We start from the raw sequence: 20,294 nt of genomic DNA, 5'->3' as shown, positions 1-20,294 counted from the left end.
TTTGAGTAACGATCAGGACCCAGGTTTTTTTTATTGAAATGGGTGTTTTCACCTGTTTTGTATCTTTATTATTTGATATATTTTTAATTCATCTAGTGATTCTTATTACATCTAGTGATGAATTACATTAAGTGTCTTTTATATTTTTGGAGCGTGCAAGAGTGGTAGAGGCTTTACGGAGATGTCAACCAAAGTGTTTAGTTTTGCCTTTTTATCCCAGAGTGTGCAGAAATCCGTTTTTAAAATCTCAAGACTCATGCCTACAATTCATGTATATTTTGTATATGTGAGTGATTGATAATTTTTTTTGTTTTTCGGTGTGTTTTTTTACTGAGTCGCTAGGGGAGTTCAATCACAGATTAGGTTACTGAACGGTAATCCGAAGGCCAGAGGCAGGCAGTTTTCAGATGACTGAAGAGGAGCATTCAAAGAAGAGAAGAATTTATTAATTTCGAGCCTTTTTGTTTTGCCCATCCTTTCCTTGGCTTTGATTTGGCACCTGCTTTTTGATTTCCTTTGCATTAGACTGAGCATTAGTAAAATTCATAGCAAAACAAGCATTTACAATGCAATGGTCTCGGCATTATTAGAGGTAGAGCTATTGGCATTGCTCATGACATTTTTTTCCATTTTTTCTTTTTTAAACATAAATAAATGGTATTGTTATTTACAATGGCAATAGGTGAGCATTAGAGAGTAGTAGAGAGTATTCGTGGACACAGAGCCACACAAACAGAAAGCCACACACACACACACAGAGAGCCACACACACACACAGAGCCACACACACACAAACAGAGAGCCACACACAGAGAGAGCCGCACACACACTCATAGACCCACACACACACACAGAGCTCCTCACACATAGAGAGCCCCGCACACACACACACACACACACAGAGAGCCCCAACAAACACACACAGAGGGCCCCCCCACACACACACAGAGAGGCCCCCACACATTTACAATGCAACGGTCTCGCCTTTGCAAAAGTTAGAGCTATTGGCATTGTAAATGACAATTTTTTTTATTTATGTGTTGGTTTTGAAAACATATAAATAAATGGCATTGTCATTTACAATGGCAATAGCTGAGCATTGATGTGTGTGTGCTCACTTCTCACTAGTGGAGAAGATACGGCATGAGAGTTGTAGGGGAAGGGGAATCCTTTAAAGAGAGTCATTTTCTCTCTAGATTTCCTTTCTCTTTTTGAAACTAAGGAGCAGCAACATTCAATATTATATGCAACTCATAGTTGCTGCTTATTTATCTTATGTAACTAACGACTATTGACACAGTCATTAGTTTTGACGTGTTGCAGATATGTTACTTTTATCATATATCTGTATGTAATGACAGAAACAGCAAAACATAGGCCGGAAACACACTATACTATTAAGCACAGACTTTTAGTTTACATGTTTTTAAGCCACGCCCTTAATTATATTGGCCACGCCCTTTTGAGAGACCCCCAGTTTTTTTCATCCCACTTAAAGCCCAGTCTGCATGATTTACTTCTTGCCCCCCCCCCAGAGAAGGCTATTTCTCTGCTCTGATTACTTTGTCCAACCGTCACATGCTGCTGCACTCACGCCCGTACCTGCACACTCCTCCGGGTTCTTCTCCTCAGTGTGACTGCTCGCCGGTATGATCTCTGTGTCTCGGGCGGAGCGGCCTCTGAGAGGGAGAGGCACGGAGAGGGAGAGAAACAGTGAAGAGGGCCGGGGAGGAAGAAAAAGAGACGTATAGCAGCCACTTGTGCTCTGGTCGATCATAATGAGTATTTTTAATGAGAACAGCAATTAACTATTTGATGTTCCAAAGGAGCATAATTTCTAGAATTTGGCAAATCATTAAATCAAGCTTAACATCACACCTCCTTCTTTTATGGTTCTTTTATTCGTAAGCAGGAGATACATTTACTAACATCCATTTCAGATCATTCTTACGACCTTACCTTTTTACCCTACCCATAGCAATTACGTAAGCATTTTACATATTTTTCCTTCCTAAAAATCCATTCTCCCTATTGTTGGAAGGCACCCATTTATATAGTTGTAAAGTAGGACGGGGGAACAAGTTGTAAGTTACCTACCCATAGGCTTCTTTTCATTTCAGAACCCAGGTTTTTATTACCATATTCAAATATACTAATTTTGTCCTTGTAACCTGCAGAAATGGGTTCTAATCCTGGCATCAGCACGTGACCCAAAAAACACAGTTGATGGACACAGAGATGAGGCTGATCAAAAACGTACTACTTGGGCCATTTTGTAAAAAAAAGAAAAGTCTCATGCTTTCGTGCCAGAAACAGGAGTGTATTCTCACCAGAATTTGAATTCTGCTAGGGGAAGAGACAAAAGGCAGTACAGTTAGAAAATTTGCTCTACTGAGACTTATAAAGTAAGCCAGAACGGTTTTTACTGAAGCTTTTCACCTTTTAGCCAATTTCTTTGCAGAGGAGAGGTTGTAAAAATAATGAATAGGCTGACTGTGCCTATCTCTGGCCCGCTGGGCTCCGCCCACCATCTGCCGCCACGTTGTTCTGGCTCCTACACTGCTTTTTTCCTTTTCCAGCACTATATTTCTCATGCAATATAATTAAATTATTAATAAATCATTCACTGTAGATTAGGTGCTCCTTTCATAGTAAATACACCAAGAATTCTGAATGAACTGAAAACGTTCTTGTATCAAAGGTAATGTCAACTGAGCAGCGTTTGTATGTTTGCTCACAGAAAATCTACTGGTAAGAAAATAAAAATTTGATGTGATGTTTAAAAGTGAGGGGACAGTGATGAGGGAGTATGATCCTTGGCCGATGCACTGTGATCACATAAACAGACTATAACTGGAAATATCTTGAGAACATGGTTTTTGGAAAGAATTATTTGAAATAGAACATCTGTTGTAAAATACGTTTTTAACAATGCTCCTTAAATCACTTCGGTTTCAAAATGTTGTAAATAGCCAGTTTTATTCTTCCCAATAAAATGGTGATCAAATTACCGGCACGTTAAAGATGAGACATTTGGCGTAGGTCGGATTCGAACTCGTGACCTGCAGCTTACACCAGATGCCAATGATGACCAACACTTCACAGGCGTGCACCCCAAAAGAAGAAAACAATCGGCAAACTCCTTCTACAAGCATAACCATGCACACAGTATCCTGCAGAAATACATAACAGGATCTAGCCGGCCCAATGCAAGACCGTCCTTTCAGTAAACAATGCATACCCCATTCTAACCAGGCCGGCCAATATCCAATAGAATCATAATTGAATCAACAGAGAACAAGGAAATGCAAAATGCACAGAACAGTGTGCCTCTGAGCGAGCACCTAAGCACCGTAAAGTGTGCCCAGATTCCAAAGGAGGTGCTGCACTATACAGATGGGTATAATGGGCTATACAAATGCATGGAGCATAACATATTTAAGAACAGACGTCTATACCCTTACACACGTTGATTGCCTTCTACAAACGTTACCGTGCTGAAGTCTATTTAACTTTCAAACGGCATACTTTTCCCTTCGTTTGAAGTCATCCCTGTATTTTAGAAAACAAAAAGTATTCCGGATGTACGGTGAGATATACTCTCTAAATAACATCTGCAAAAATATGTACACACATTAATATTAAACATCACCCAACCTGCGTCAGCTGGTATAGGTGTAGTTCGGGTTCCTTTAATGTGTGCTGTGCAACCGGCTGCACACAGGGCAACTTCCTCACAGTGGTGAACTGTGGTTGTCCTGTTTCCATATTCACAGAGCTTTGTGCAGCGAAAGGTAGAATTGGCGGGAATACCAACATGAAAGCAATACCACAATTTATTCCTCAATCCTCGCTGAACTGCACAAACAGCAGTGCACCCCAACAACATGTTAAAACGAACAGTGACGTAGCAAGGGAGTCATTGGCCTATTATGCAAGGAAAGAAACCGTGACTGTCTGCAGACAGTTTGGTAAAAAAAGGCAATCATGATTTGTTGTCAGACTCATACCTCAGGTTTCCGGTGCCACTGCACCTGCTGCACTATTGGTAGCCAAGCCCCAGAACCGAAGGAAACGCAAGTTCTGCAGCACACCTGCTCGCCGTGGACTAGTTTGGAATCCACTATGCTCCTCACGCTGTCTGTCATGTACAAAGTCCAGGGGTAGGGCTGGACAAACCAGCACAGCACTGTAGAAGTGAGAACGTGAAAGAATGACATGGGTGCCTTCTCAGGTACAATGGGAGACATGTTCCTGTGTGTGGAGAAATACAGTAAAATTACGTTTTTGCAACAAAAAGCTGAATGTGTTTCTGAACTCAGCATTTTAGGAGGATGTGTAACTTTTAGCACAATTGTTGTGAGGGAACATGGCAACCTATTTAAGCCTGACCTCTTGAGCATCTTACCGTCAGATCAATTGTTGCGTATAGTATAAAAGATCTGTATATGGGGGACTGAAAGCATAGTCAATTGTAAACAATGTGAGGACGGTCAGCAGCACCATCAAGTGTGCACGTGCACCAGAGGATGAGTCTGCAGTCTGCGCGCATGCGCACCACCGCCCTCGAGATTACTGCATAGAGGGCTCGAGGGAAAAAGTGAAAATGTTAACTTTTAGCAGACTCCTAGACTCGCAGTTATCTGTCAGACTGTCAGCTTGAACCCTGGTAATTGTTATCAATGACTGACCTCAAAGTGACCCCAATTACACAGGTGCTGCACCCCAGGCGGTGGGAGAGCAAATTATTCATCCCAGTCTATGTTGCCATTTACTTCAAATGCACCAGTTACACTTTGGATAACGTGTGATGGGGGGACAGTTATTGCAAATTATACGCGTTCTTGCAAATTATAAGTGTTTCCATTTATAAATGAAGTTTGAAAATAGGTAGCTTGGCAGACGGGACGGCACATCTGGTCAGAAAGCACAGCACATCTGCACGTGTGTAAACAGGTGAGGCGGGCCCTCCCTTCAAGAGCAGAAGCTAGGTCTCCACAAACTAATAATCTGTTTACATTATTTATAATATCCACATTCCTTGTTTTGGAGGTGGTGCAATTGCTGAAGGACCCGTGAGACAATTTGTTTCCAAAAGCGGAACAGACTCTGCCCTATTCCCCAAATTCTCATCACTTCAGTGGAACGTTTACCCTGTACCAGAACTTCCAATGTCAGGTAACTCTGATAAAAATCCCTGGTAGGTTGAGAGCTATCTAAACTTTACCCACCCCTTTCCAGGTAATCTTTGTCATTATTAACTCAGCAACCCCCTTTACCCAAGAGTACAGCCGCCTACAGGAGTCCGGCTGCAGCTGTACCCACACTCTGCCGCCACCCGGTGTCTGCCTTCATCCCCGGGAGGGGGCCAAGCATGTTTATCACGAGGCATCAAGCCCCCCCACCTCCACCCCCCACCCGGTGCGGCTGGTGTCGACCTCCCTCCTCCCCGGCCCACTTTCTCCTCATGTGGAACAGTGTGAGCGCCGGGTGTGGAGGGGGGTGCTCGTTGTCCTGCTCTCGCGCACACTTTTTTTTTTTCATTCGAGTCTAATCCGTACTCTGCACTTTGTACTCGAGGGCATTCTTTACTCCGTGCAAGATGTTCTGCACAAAACACCAAAAGTTTAAGTGAAGTGGCGTACTTTGAGGAGGGACAGATGAGAGAGAGACAGATTATTGCACTTCACTTAAAAGTACAAGCATTTTCCAGGCTAAAAAAACAGTACTGTTCCCGGAGAAAGCAAGCACAACAGAACTGGGGACGTGGACTGTAAATACGACATGAAGAACAGTCACTCCATCATTTTAGTGATGCACAATAGCCTAAATAATGCACGTACGGGACAATAAATGAGCTATCCCATGGCCTGAAATAAAACCGTGAGTTATCAAACCATCAGATCCCGGTGCCTTTTAAGTCTTCCAATCAGCGGCCTCCTCGCCTTCCAGTTCCTGTAGCCGTATATTTTCTAATCTCAGTAGCTCGCCTCTCGAATCCTCCTGTCCCGGTCCCGTCGAGCAGTCCGACCCCGGTGACTCGGGTCTACAGCCCGCCTGCCCTGCTGTCTGTCTTTCACGCCCTGCGCCCCTGGAATGCTAACCAGGGCACCGCCGGAGCTGGGAGAAGCCATTCTCCTTCACAGAACTGCTGAGCTCAGCGCTTCGCTTCCTGGGGTGTTTATTTTGTACAAAATCGCTGATCCTGTAAAGTGTCGAGAAACATCTGGGAATGCAATGGGTACATTTAACTTTCTGCGGGTGACAAAGGAGGAGAGCCCCGGAGAGCAGTGGCAGAGGCGCGGCCGCCGGCGAGGCCCCAGAGGAGGGGAGCCCTGCCTGCGGCACCAGAGGAGACGTCCAGCAAGGCCCCGAGGAAGAGAAGCCCCGCGCCAAGTACCGGTGAGTGCAGCGACCCGGGTGGGGGCCTCGCAGTGTGAGGGTAGAGCGGCCCCAGCAGACAGCTGGCCGCTCCCCTATCTCAAGGCGGCATTTGGCGATTTGGAGCCCCGAGGCTCCCGGGGGCAATTGCAAGTTCCGAGTCCCCAATGGGGGACTCCACCGAGATGGCCGCATTTCTGTAGAGCCCAGGAGGGCTCAGGGGGCAAAGTGCGTGACAGAGCCCCGAGAGGCTCAAGAGCAGTCTTCTTTCTCCCCCAAGCGGCCCCATGTGTTGACGGGTGCACTAAGAACGGCACAAACAGGGGGGCAGAGGCTTACCTGATGTCCTTGGTTGACGCTGCTCGAGCAGCAAAATGGCGTCCGGCAGCTCTGAAATTTTTCGGATTTGGGGGCGTGGTTTTGCGCCCTGAGTGACAGACGACGTCACAGGGCTAAAGAATGCAAAAAATCACGCCCCCGAATCCGAAAAAGACGGAGCCTATTCGGAGGGGCAGCTCTCTCCTCCAATGGCTGGCCTCCATTTAGGAAGCCAGCCAATGGAGGCGAGACGGGCGAGGGAGGAGGGTTCCAAATCCCTACTAAGAAGCATACGACTCCTCCCGGAAGCTGGCAAGCCAGCATTTCCGGTCCTCGACCGAAAAAGGGATTATCCTGGCCAGTTGCCTGGATTGAAACTGGTGGTTACCCTCTGAGAAGAGACTCTCTGAGGAGAGAACGATCCTCATCACTACTGACAAATAGGTTTTGTCAAATATTTCCAACTTTTAATGTTCATTTTCAATTGAAAAAGCTGGTATATGGCAGTTCCACGGTAGAGAGGAGAATAGGCACAGAAAAATTTTTATACTTATCAGTCAGAAATTCCATTGCACGTGTTATTTCATTCAGAGTGGAAGAAAATATGATTGGAATAGGGAGCAGGTCTCATTTGGCATGGAATATGTGTTTTAATACTTGTATATTTGTGGATAGAAACCAATGCCTTCGAACGGCTGCATAGCATGCCCTGCAATCTCGCCACAGAATGCTAGTTATAAAATGGATTTTGCTGATTTTTTTTTTAATTCCAATTTCTGAAAGTCCTACTAAAAACGCCCTGGGAAATATTCTCAGAAATAGTTGGGACTCTGATTGTGCCTCTTCCTCAAGGCAGGTATGTTTGGTCCCCTCTGAGATATCAAAAACAGCTCTATATTTCAGAGAGGGACACACAATTGCAATAGCTATTCTAACCAACTTTCCGGACTAGATTTATTATATAAAGAACTTTAAAATAATTTTACCACCTTACATTTATCTTAATGGTAAAATATATTGATGTTTAAGCCTCTTACCATACGTTTATATTAAATATGTTAACATTATCATGTTATGAATTTTATACAGTGCACAAATACTTAAAATCCTAGCAATGAGAAACTGAAACGATCAACTATCTATGTAATGGAAAGCCCCAACATAAAGCAGGTTACTGTAGCAATCTAATAGATACAGAGAGCAGCACAATAACTGTCAACATACCCTGGTTTTTAATGCCTTTCTAAATTGGGGGATGGTCGTAATTTTCCAAAGCTGAGGAGGCAAAGTATTCCATAATATTGCTTTCACTGCAGAAAAAGCCCAGCCCCCAACCAGGGGATGGAAAGAATCAATGAATCCTGGGGACTTACCGAGCGGCATGGCAGACAGATTGTAAATGTCTTCCTACAGTATGATGGACCTGAGTGAAAAAGACCCAATGTACTAGACAAATGGATTTCAAGATGATCCTTATAGCCATAGGAAGCCCATGTAGTGTAGCCAAGGCAAAGGTAGAAGAGGCAGACCTAGGCCATCCAAGTGTTAATTTAGGGTGCTGCATTTTGGATGTGCTGAAGCTTCGACAGCGCACCCAAGGCGACCCCTAAAAAGAGGGAGGTACAGTAGTGAAGACTAAGTAAGAATAGTCGTCTAAAACCACCATCCGACAAGCATTAGTGGGAAGGAGTTGAATTATTTTTTTGCTCAGCAACCTTAACAAAAGAAAGCACATTGAAGTTAGGTGATTAGTTTGTCTCCAGAGATAAATTGTCTTCCAAAACAACCCAAGATTCTTTACTGGGCTTGGTGCATCCAACCAAGAAGGCAGCAGGAGTTTGAGGTAATAGTGCTGGCAGGAGCTGTAATTGAAAGAACCTTAGTCTTACTCTAATTGAACTTCTAAGCCTTCATATGCGACCATGTGAGAACCACTGTCATGAACTCAAACAATAACAATATAATGTGCAAAATACTTTGTTCAACCTGTTAAAGTGTATGAAATATGATGTAATAACTGAGGGGCTGATTACGATGGCAGTGAACTTGCCACCGTCAGGCTGCCGGTGGCGGGTTCACCGCCATTGTGCAGCCAGTTTCCACCTGCCAGATTGTGATAGGCCCTGTGCTGGCGGGCAGAAGGCCCGACCGCCAGGGGCCCAACAATGGCAATCATTCTAATTGCTTGTCGGACCACCCTGCATCCCTAGAATGGTGGTGGTGCCTAGCAGGCACCACCCGCCTGATTAGGATGCAGTATCCCCCCAACCCTTCCATGGTGGTTGAACCGCAATGGAAAGGCTGGCGGGGATGGACTTTGGTGGCCCGTAGCAGGCACCCCTTGCCCCTGGGCACCTTGAACTTCCACTTGGTGGGCACCTATGGTGCCCCCTACGTTTCCCTGCACCATGTGGCAGGCACTGCATTTTTAACATTGCAGTGGATGCTACAGTTAGCAGCACCCTCTGCAATGTTAAGTATTGCAAATGCGACCGTCGTGGTGGCGGTCGCATCTTTATTCCGTGTGTGGGACTGCCGCCTCATAGGCAGGCGGTCTCCATCCCCGACACGATGGTGGATGAACTTAAGTCCGTCCGCCATCGTAATGAGCCCCAAAGTATTTACATCAAAGGGAGTAAATAAAAAATTAATAATAACAAAGGGAACAATACTTTGTTATTGGCTATATTAACCCAGTTCCCTTTGTGTCAGAAGGGTTGCTTTCAAGTTTAAAAAAAAAAATATGATGTAATCAATGTTTCAAAATTACAACTATGGCATGCAAATTGCAGGGTACTTAAGCTGAATCATTGCTAGAATAGGTAATCTTTAGAGTTAATCGAAGGTAATTTCATCATGGGATTATGCACCAAATTAAAACAAATTACCAAACAATGATAACAAAAGGGTACACAAAGGAATATATTGATAACCGAAACAGCTTTCTTCTCACATTCATATAGTAAATTTAAATGAGGTTGATTAACAGTATATTTTATGCACCTAAATTAATGTTAGGTCCTGATGAGAATTCCAAATACGGGTGCAAGTGACCTAGCAGTTTGTTTCACGAGGCTAGGTGCCGGTTCCACGTGCTGTGCGCTGTTTTTATTGTGTTTTTATCTTATAAACCTTAATTGTAGTGCATTTTCCTGCTGTCACTGGTTACTGTATGACTGGGTTATTTTATTTTTACTGACCTGAGCTCCGCTCTGCCGATATTTTGGAACGGAGTGTTCTTTGTCTATTCGTCTCCCCGGTCTACCGCAGCCATTAGCGGGCTGTTTGCTTGGAGGGAGTACTAAATTGCCAACGCTGGAGCTACCTATTTCCGGTGGGCGGTTCTCCTCCGCCATATTGGGGGTGAGGTGGTCTAGTCTTTTTGCCATTTGCTCGGACCCAATATTTAATCAGGCCATGGCGCAGGAGTGCAGCGGGCGCACCAGCGACGCGCCAAAGGCAAGCCCAAAATGCTGGCTGTGGCGCAATTTGAGTGCCTACTTATTTCAGGGAGGAGTTGCTGGCCATCAATGAATCAGTGAGCCCATGGAGCCGGCCCTTAATTGATTCATTGGAGGGGCCATTTTGCTGTCTCCTCTATGGGTTTGATTCCCACACTCGACCACCTTCTTTACTTCCCCTTCCTTTGCCTAGGCTTTCCATGAAAATGTTACTCCTTAATGTTCGTTCCCTGGCCAAACACTATCTGGATGTTTATAATCTAGTACAGGAGGAATCCCTTGATGTGTTCTTCTTAACGGAAACTTGGTTCACCGACGATATGGTGGCAGAACCTGGTCTAGCGCTTCCCCACGGCTATAATATTCTGACCTCAAATAGGGAGTCCAGGGGAGGTGGCTTCACAGTTATTTTTAAGTCATGCTACAGCTGCTCGTTTGTCAAAGAGTCTGTGACTGGCTGTGAATGTGCACGCTTTGGTATCTCCTTTATCGTTCACTTTACCATGTCAGGTTTGTTAGTCTATCGTCCCCCTGGGCCATCTAAGGAGTTCAAATCTGCACTCATTGAAGTCACTAATACTCTGGCAATGAGTGCAGCTAATTTTAATATCTTGGGAGACCTCAATCTGCACTTTGACCGCCACCTTGACACAGAAATTGGCATCTTACTTGCAGATCTTGCAGCTTGTAAATGAACTCAATTAGTCCCAGGTCCTACACACATCGCTGGCCATCTTCTTGACCCTGTTTTTTCCAATATTCCTTTCATGACTGTCAAGCTGCCTAGCCCGGTGTGCTGGTCAGGCCATTTTCTTGTTTCCTTGTCCTTTCCGGACTCCGAGCCTCCGCACAGAGCTGGTCAAAAGTTCTCTTGCCCTTGGTGTAAATTGAATCTTGAGGATTTTCATGCCCTTCTCTCTTTAACCCCACCCCCCCAAGCTGTTGAAGGATCCTGACTCATCGTATAAAACACTCTACGACTGGATTCTTCACGCGTTAGACTCTCTCATTCCGGCCAAATTGTCTAAAGGCCGTAACTCTAATCCGAACCCATAGATCAACGACTCTCTAGCAGCCATACTTAAATCCTGTAAAAAGCTTGAGCTTGCCTGGAGAAGGGACTATGACCCTGTGGCTAAGAAATGCTACCAGGCTGCCATTTACAGTTGAAAAAGGGACCATACACGCTGTTCGGGCTGCCTATTTCACTAATGAAATCAAGTCTAGCTGCAACCCGGCCAAATGTATTTTCAAAATACTTAACGATTTTAAAGTAAGAAAAAATTCCACTGCCTCTGTAATCACGTCAGAGCAGCATTGTGAGGACCTTTCCACTTTCTTCGTTGTGAAAGTGGAAACCATTTATAGGTCCTTCCCTATGTTTTCCACCTGCCTTTCTGCTTCACACGGTCCCCCTCCCATCCATACTCTGGTGGTTATTCCCTCCATCTCACAGGATGAGTTTCTCCTGCTAAGTAGTAGAGTTAAATCGGGGAACATCCATAACAACGCGGTAAAAACACCCCGCTGCCATTAACACGCGTCTTTTACAACGCAAGTCGTTATCACGACTTGCGCTGTAGACTAAGGAATAGTAGATTTACTATTCCAACACCTTCCCCACTGTACGTAGGCTGGAGTTGGAATAGTAAATCTTACTATTCCTAAGTCCAACATCCTACAGTGCAAGTCATGGTAACGACGTGCGTTGTAAAAGATGTGTTGTGATGTACCGCGATCTAAAAGATTGCGTTGTAACATCATACAACCATTAAATCGGGCTCCCCTGCTGATCCTCTGAAACCTGCCCAGTTTAGGGACTCCCTATCTGTGTGTGCCAGGTAATCAACACCTCTTTTTCCACAGCAGTTGTACCTAGGCTGTGGAAGCAGGCTATGGTAGTCCTTTTACTTAAGAAACCTTTCTTGGATCCGGCCAAGCTGGAAAACGTCCGCCCCATATCCCTTTTACCATGGTTCGCCAAGATTGCTGAGGCACACACTAACAACATCCTTACAGGATTCTTGAATAATAAAGGCATCTTGGATCTCTCTCAGAATGGTTTCCGCCCTGGTCCCAGCACGGAGACTGCTCTACGAGCTGTGACCGAACACCTGCGGACCATTCTTGATGCTGGGCACAACACTGCACTGATATTGCTCGATCTAAGTGCAGCATTTGACAGGGTCTCCCACCAGATTCTTTTACATCGTCTGGAAAAGGCCAAGGTTGTTGGCCCAGCCTTAGAATGGTTCAGATCTTTCCCGTCGGAAATAACATTCCAAGTAACTGCCCCTCCTTTCTTCTCCCGTGTCCAGCCCATTGGGCAGCGTGTGCGTCAGGGCTCTGCCCTTAGTCCTGTACTTTTCAATCTGTACGTGCAACCTCTAGCTGTGGTGGGCAAGGACGAACGTCTCACCATGGTCTCGTATGCCAATGACACGCAGTTGGTGGTGGCTCTCTCTGACGACTCCACGCAGGGTGCCTCTAAATTTAGGGGTGGCCTAGCGGCAGTTGCGGAGTGGATGAACACCAACTGCCTCCAGCTTAATGCCAATAAATCTGAGGTGTTGCTGGTGGGGAGAGACACTGGACTATGGAGTGAGCAATGGTGGCCCAACGCCCTGGGTAGTGCACCCACCCCTAAGGCGGTGGTAAACAAATCTAGGTGTGTGGATGGACTCTACTCTTAGTTTTCAGGAGCCCACCAACTTAGGCCCCTGCTAGGGTTTTTTGACATGTCCACCTGTCAGATGACAGTCCCGGTGACCATTTTATCTCGACTGGACTATTCTAGTTGACTCTATCTAGGGGTAATAAGGCAGAAGTGGTTCGTTTGCAGCGAGTCCAAAACGTGGCAGCCAGAGTGCTGCTTGGGCTCCCTAGAAGCTGCTCTACAGCCAGGGCCATCTGTCGGTTGCACTGGCTACCTATGGCCAAGAGGATTGAATTCAAGGCCCTCTGCCTGTCCTTTAACATTTTTGAAACTCTCGTCTCCTGGGATTCCAGCCAATTTGCTGGTGCCTTATGTACCTACCCGCCAGCTGCGCTCCTTGGGGCAATATCTGGTTATTGTCCCTCAAGCAAACCGTCTCAGAGCCGGGGGGCAGTCCTTTCGCAATTTGGCGGCCAGGCTGTGGAACTCCCTGCCCTTCCAGATTCACAGTTTGGATAGCCTGCTGGCATTTCTAAAGGCTACTAAAACATACCTTTTCCCTGTGGTCTAGACTCTAACCTCTATGTTACACTGCTTTCAGCGCCGGGACGCCTCTTTGCTGAGGCAGCTGTGCGCTATATAAGTCAAGCTAACATAACATAAAAGATCATGATTTACTATAGCAGGCCCTGTGGCCCTGTATTAGGGTCATAAGTAGGAACATGGGTGTCCTACGGGAGTGTGCAGGGTCACTGATGCGAAGATAGTGAACCCCCAAGAAGATGCAAGTTCATAGGCATAGACAAACATTCTCAATGGTTTTTCACACCCAACTTCTGGCATGAACTGTGCCAAAAAGGATGGTTTAATTGTTCATATGCAGCAGGAAATACCTAAATACCCACTTATTTAATGAGGCTTCATGTATAGGTATTTCTCTAACAGAAAAATTAATAATTGCAGAGAAAAACAATGCTTGCTATGCTTATTCCTATTTATTCCTCTTTAGCTATTTGTTGTTGGGGTAAGTATAAATAATGACAATGTACAAGACACCTTGTGTGAGGGTGGCACTGGTAATGATGAGCAAGGGGTGAGAGAGCATCCTGAAAGATAGCTCTGGTGAAGCACAAATAACGCATCAGCTTCATAAGAAGTGGCTTTGAGGGAATTGAGTATTTTGGTGAGATTTGTTAGAGATAGTACTTTGACCACTAAAAATTGTGTGATTCTACAGGAAGAGGTGGGCATAAGAAATGTTTTGTCAATAGGCTTTCAGATCTTCTGTATTTTTAAATGTATTCGTGGATGATTGCATTGTACTTTTCTGTAGAGTGAGGAAAAGGTCAGTCTGACAGGGTTGATGCAGTGCTTGGTTGTCTTCAGAAGTGTTCTGCTCTTGTTGGTGGCTTTATTGATTGTGTGGGTATAGTTGGTACATAGTGGCTTTATTGATGATACTGGTATAGTACTTTACTTTGGTCAATGTGATGTGATCTCTGCTTACTCTGCAAATAGAATATCCTGAGCTTCTGTTTTTTTCTGTTGGACTTGACATCCTTGGCATGGTACCTCCAACTTTTTGCCTCCCAGCCTCCTGGTTTTGTTGACTTTGTTTTTCTGGCCTTGGGACTCTGCTCACTGCTAACCAGTGCTAAAGTGCTTCTGCCCTCTCCTTTGAATATGGTAAGATTGGCTTACAACCGATTGGCAAATTTAATTTAAAGTAGTACTACATGGACCAATGACCGGTAGATTAAATGCTACTAGTGGGCCTGCAGCACTTACTGTGCATCCACTTAAGTACCTCTTAAACGGCCATTTCAACCTGGCAAAATATACCTATTTCCAGGCCCAAACCTTTCCTTGTAATACATACAGGTCAACCCTAGAGTAGGCCCTAAATAGCACAATGGGCTGGGTGCGATGTATTTGAAAAGATGGACATATATGTTTCAGTTTTACCTGTCCTGATAGCGAAAAACTCTTAAATTAATTTTTCACTGCTACAAGTCCTACCTCTCCTATGGGATAGCATTGGGGTAAATTATTACATTTAATAAGTGATACTTTCAAATGGGAATAATTCAAAAAACATCTTTAATGGTAAAGTCAAGTTTTAAGTTTACATTTTGAAAATGCAACTTTTAGAAAGATCTTGGGAAAGTTCCCTGACGCGCGTCTGGGAATCCTAGTGCACTGCCTTAAAGGTATCACTCACAAGAGTGTATAGGCTTAATTCCAGTATTAAATCAAAGATTAAATAAACGTTATCAGTTCAATCAACAGTTCACAATGAAGTAATCCGTAGACACAAAGAGAAAGATGCGCTTAAATCTTTATGTATGGCTGTACGTTGTGATTTTAATTCTTGGAGATTCTTGAGACAATTCACAAAATCCGATCAGGTAATAAAATCTCCCTGAAATTCAACGCAAATTGTAATAGTCACCATGTGATTTATATCTTGAAATGTCCCTGTGACCTTTATTATGTCGGTAAGACTGAAAGAACTCTTCGCACTCGCATCACCGAACATAAAAGTCGCATCAGGACAAACACCGCCAGCTCGCCGATTGCGCAGCACTGGAATGCATTCAAGCATAATATTGCCCAATTGAGATTCGGTGTCTTAGAGGTTGTTGAGCATCGTTCAGACAAAGACATGCCCAAACTATTATCAGAGGCTTGCAGGGCTTTTCACCTGGTGCACTCATTACCTGTGTTTATTTGATTGTGTAATTCATTGTTAAATTGAACAGTTTTTCTAATTAGTTTACTGAGTGCATTACAGCTGCCCACCTTTCATTGTTAGTTCACTTTTAGAAAGATGGCATTTTTCCTGCCCTAACTATTTGGTGCCTGCAGCCTGTTCTTGGGTCACATGACTGGGTGTAGTTGACATTTGGACTTTGTTTATTGCTCCCACATCCACACAGTAGGTGGATTCGGCGTGCCTAAAATGGGTCATCAGCTGGCAGGATCGGCAGGTTGGAGCTAGACACAGCAACTCCTGCAGCTGAATATGCTGTGCTCTTCCCTGCCTTCACACAAAAGACTTTTCACCACAGCAATGTTCATGTGCCAGCTTGAAGCAAGATCAGGGAGGCATGAAACTTCAATAACTTCAAAAGGAATTGTCTAGGACCTTCTCCCACATCAGAGTGTGTGCACCTGATATAAATATTTGACCCTCAGACCCAAACTCTTCAGTACACCTCTGGACCTGTGGAAGACTGAAAAGGATTTTTGTGCTGCTCTGCAAGAAGGACTGCTACTCTGTTACTTTGCTGTCTGATTTGGGGATCAGGCCTGCATCTTGAACCCAGGACCACCTGAGTGACTCCAAGGGCTAGTTGGTTGGCCTCCTGGTCAGATCCTTAGGGACAGAAAAGGCTCCAACCACCTTGAAACCAGCACCTGGATTCTATCTGCTGTGAATCCGACCTACCAAGTGATGCCCTCCCCACCCCCAAGTTCTAGTCACTTAGAAGTGGGCCTGAAGGTGTTCTGCCAGGCCATCTGTGGTCTTGTGAGCAAAACCAATGTAGTACGATGCATCTCCTCGCAGCTGCATTGGAACAGCTACACACTTGGTGGAACGACTTCAACATTTCTCCTAAAGAGGTCCCCTCACCTAACCCACTTGGTATTTTGCTTAACATACTACTCAGTCTTCACATTCATATGAACAATATAGCCAAACGTATGGTGTGGTAATTAAATCTGCTGCAGAATATCGAACCCTTTTTCCCTAAAACCAAAATTCATATTAGCTCAAGGGTTCTGGTTATGCTGTGCATTCTTCGTGGAAATGTTTATCTTCTCAGTCTGCCCAAAATAATAAAATACTCCTACATTTCACTGATAGGCACCTAACTAACAGTAAAACATGCAATCCCCATTATACCGGAACTACCATCTTTCAAATGTTTCCCACTTGAAATTAAGGACCTTTACAAAACTGCCTGCACCACCTACAAGGCCTTTCCAGCAACAGACCCAAACCTTTTGCCCAGAAACCATATATTGTTGTCCTGAATAATCCTTTAAGGAGTCACACTTATATCTTCATCAAGAGACAACAGTTCAAAATAAACCCTCTATGAAGTGCTACTTTTCTGGCACTGCTTCTAGAATGTGGAGTGTTCACTCAGATTCAAGATTGGCTCCAACACATACCATCTTCAAAAGAAGGATAAAAAAAACGTCACTGGATGTAATCACACATAGTACAGCCTTTAGCTTTCAACCTACATTAATCAAACATAACAATAGAAGACAAATAAGACCTGGTGAGCATAGGTTCGAAGGATATGACATAATGATTGCACTGCTCCTACGAAATTGATCATCAGCCAACATAAGCCTAGCTAATTTCACTTAGTCCAAGAGGAATGACAAAGTTAGTGACTAGAAGAAATGTGCAACGAGTACAATATGTGTAACTACTGTTTATAAAATATATAAACCACTGTTAATTAACACTAAAGGAACAGTCTATAACTTTGAATTCATTATACGTATTATTTGAAAATGCCACCCACATTATGAAATATACTGTGAATTAAGACTTGTAAAGGGAATATTTGTTTGAGGGGTGTGTGCTGTAGAAAAACATGCATTGCATACTCCTGCCATCTAGTGTTGAGTCCGGATGTTTGCAAGTTGTTTTTCTTCGAAGAAGTCTTTTCCCTTCATTAGGTAGGGTGACTCCTCCTTTTAGTGATGGTACCCATGGGCTTCGACTCCATTGTTAATTGGTTTCTTTCCGCTATTGGGTTCGGACGTGGTTTGCTCTGCGCCGGTTTGGGAACGTTCGTCGGGATTTGTTTGGTGTGCAACCACTATATCCGCGTTGGTATTGTTTTGAATGTGTTTCTCACCATCCGCATGTCGAAAATTGAAATAAATCTGCTACTTTGATTGCGAAAACTCCAACCTAGCCGATTTGATTTCACTTCTACTCGAAAAAACACTGAGGAATCTGCCAATGTAACAGACTCTGTTCCAGTTTTCCCCTTGGTGCCACTCCAAATGTCCGTGCACCAACTTTCACAAAGTCTGTAACCTGTGCCTGTCTCCGTAGCACAAGGAAGAGTCTCCTGTCACTCATTTTGCTTGAAAAAAACACTCTGTGGTAATTGGGCGCAACGGAAAGCAATGAAGGAAAAAAATATCGAAGACATACCCAATATCGTCAGAGAAGATATCGAACAGGAAGAGATGGAAGCGTTTGTAGCGGAAGAATTAAAGGCTTCTCAGTCCAAGATTCTGACTCAGAGCTGGAGATAGAATTGGAATCACAGGACATTCCATCTGGTCAAGGTGTTGTGAGTACCAAAGCCCCTTTGCCCACAAAAACCACTTCCATTAAACTTAAGACTTCCGGGCCACCTCACAGCGACTCTCCTTCTGACACCCTGCCCTCCGGCTCGGCACCAAAAGCGCCTGTGAAGCCTTGCGACTTAAGTTCGAGTTGAGATACCACTGCCTCGGCACCTAAAGCATTGGTTCTGAAAGACAAAAGGGACAAATCGAGCTTCGCACCTAAAATTTACGCGGCAAAACAGAAAGATGCTCCTCAAAAGCCTGCGGAGAAAATTCTGGAAACCATGCAACAAAAGCTGGATCTAAACCAAAAGAAAAATCATATAAATCTAGACACAGGACATATTACAGCAAAGCCAGTGATGCCATCCTCCAAACGGAAAATAGATGAAAGATATAAAATCCCTTTGAAGAAAAAGGAGGACATGCTACTAGCCCTATTCACTCAATTACTCATACCCCTCCACTTTCTTCACCAGTACCACATATTCCACCTTCAGACCCTCTAGATATCACACCACTGAGCTCTTCTTGTACAGATCCTGATAATGAGGATGACACTGAGTAGTGCCATCAACAGATCCATGGGATGATTACAATATAGATCATCCTACAGACACAGACCCAGATCTGTACCCTGCTAAATCTTCCTCTCCTGATGGCAACACCTGATATCAGGAGTTCTGTAGTAGGGGATCTCTGTGTATAGTCATAATCTAGTGAATAGTCCCGCCCATGTGCGTGGACCCCGGAGCAATCAAAAATAATCTCTTAAGTTGTCAAAAAATGCAGAACTGCAAAGACACTTAATAGAGAATTTAAAGACAGATAATGCCGCCTATATCAACAGGCTACACTGTCCAGTACTTCAACTAGAAATTCCACCAAAAATCCACACAAACAGCACAGCCTGCCCAGTTTCCTCCATGGAGAAACCTGCCTCTACCAGCAAAAGCCTCTGGAATGATAGAGAGGAAGGTATGGACAGACAAGCCCCATAGGCTGCCATTATGTGGCTCAAACAGGATACTGTGCCTTTAAGAGAACTTTCCAAAACTTCTCTCAGTATCCCAGAATGCACATCAGGTCCCTTTTACTTTCAGTTTTTTTTCCGGCTCCTGCGAGCAGGACCCTGGAGCATTGAGCTCACTCTTTTTTTAAGGGTTTCTTGGTGATTTTTCACTTTTTCAAGTTCTTTAAGTGCTTTTCTAAAGTACTTTGGTGCTTTTCTTCCTGTTTATCCTTAGGTGCACTCTTTGATTGTCAATATGCCTGCATTATTTGACAGTGCTCCAGGAAGAAGGCCAAATCGGATCTACACGAGGTGTGTATCATCTGCCTTCCCTCTTCTCATGTCCCACAGGAGTGTGACATTTGTCAGGGCTTTTCTGGCAGGACCCTGAGGGATAGAATGAAGATCAGGCTTCAGGGCCTGGAGGACAGAAGGCTGAAGGCGCAAGGTTGGTCTGGAGGGGCTTCCTCTGCCCATGCTGAGGCCTCTGGGGGGCTCCCCAGGGGCAGGAAGACCAGCAAGCGTCCCCATTTTCCGTCTGTGTCGATTGCCCCGACTACGGCGTCGAGAGGGATGACTGCAGTCTGTTCCCCGTCTACCCAGGGCTCTGGGTCGAAGCGACGTCTACGTTCGGCTACGAGGGAACTGAACAGACCGCCATTGAGATCTCTTGTGACGATTTCATCCTCGTCGGAGTCGTCGTCGAGTAATCGATGTCGAGAGGTATGGCGTCGGCGCTCGCCGTTGAGGCGACACCGCCGTTCGCCGTCGCCGAAGAGTAGAAGGTCATTGTCGAGGGGATCCTTGACTTCGAGGAGAAGATCGTCGTTGAGGCGAAGATCGCAGTCGAGGCGAAGGAGGTTGTCGCCGAGGCTAAGGAGGTCGCCGTCGAGGCGAAGGAGGTCGTCGTCGAGGCGAAGGCATTCGCCGTCGAGGGAGAGACGGTCGCCGTCGAGGAAAAGACGCTCGTCGTCGAGGGGCCGACGCTCGCCGTCCGGTCGCCATTCTTCGACGCCGAGAAGGAGTTCTGGCGCCAGGAGTCAGTCTAGCAGGCGCCAGGTGCCTATGAGAGACTCGCAAAGGTCCCAGCCTGGAAAGGAAGGCGGATCACCGGGTTCGGTGTACTCCGCGGTGT

At 45.0% G+C, this 20,294-nt stretch overlaps 1 protein-coding gene across 1 annotated transcript in view; it reads left to right on the top strand.

Annotated features, from left to right (window-relative positions):
* ERAP1 (endoplasmic reticulum aminopeptidase 1) overlaps positions 1-20,294 on the top strand; it is a 507,475-nt gene that overhangs the window by 345,394 nt on the left and 141,787 nt on the right. The window lies entirely within an intron of this gene.

The sequence above is a fragment of the Lissotriton vulgaris genome, chromosome 3_1 (genome assembly GCF_964263255.1).
Source record: "Lissotriton vulgaris chromosome 3_1, aLisVul1.2, whole genome shotgun sequence".
Lineage (NCBI taxonomy): Eukaryota > Metazoa > Chordata > Amphibia > Caudata > Salamandridae > Lissotriton > Lissotriton vulgaris.
This window is presented reverse-complemented; position numbering and strand designations above follow the sequence as displayed.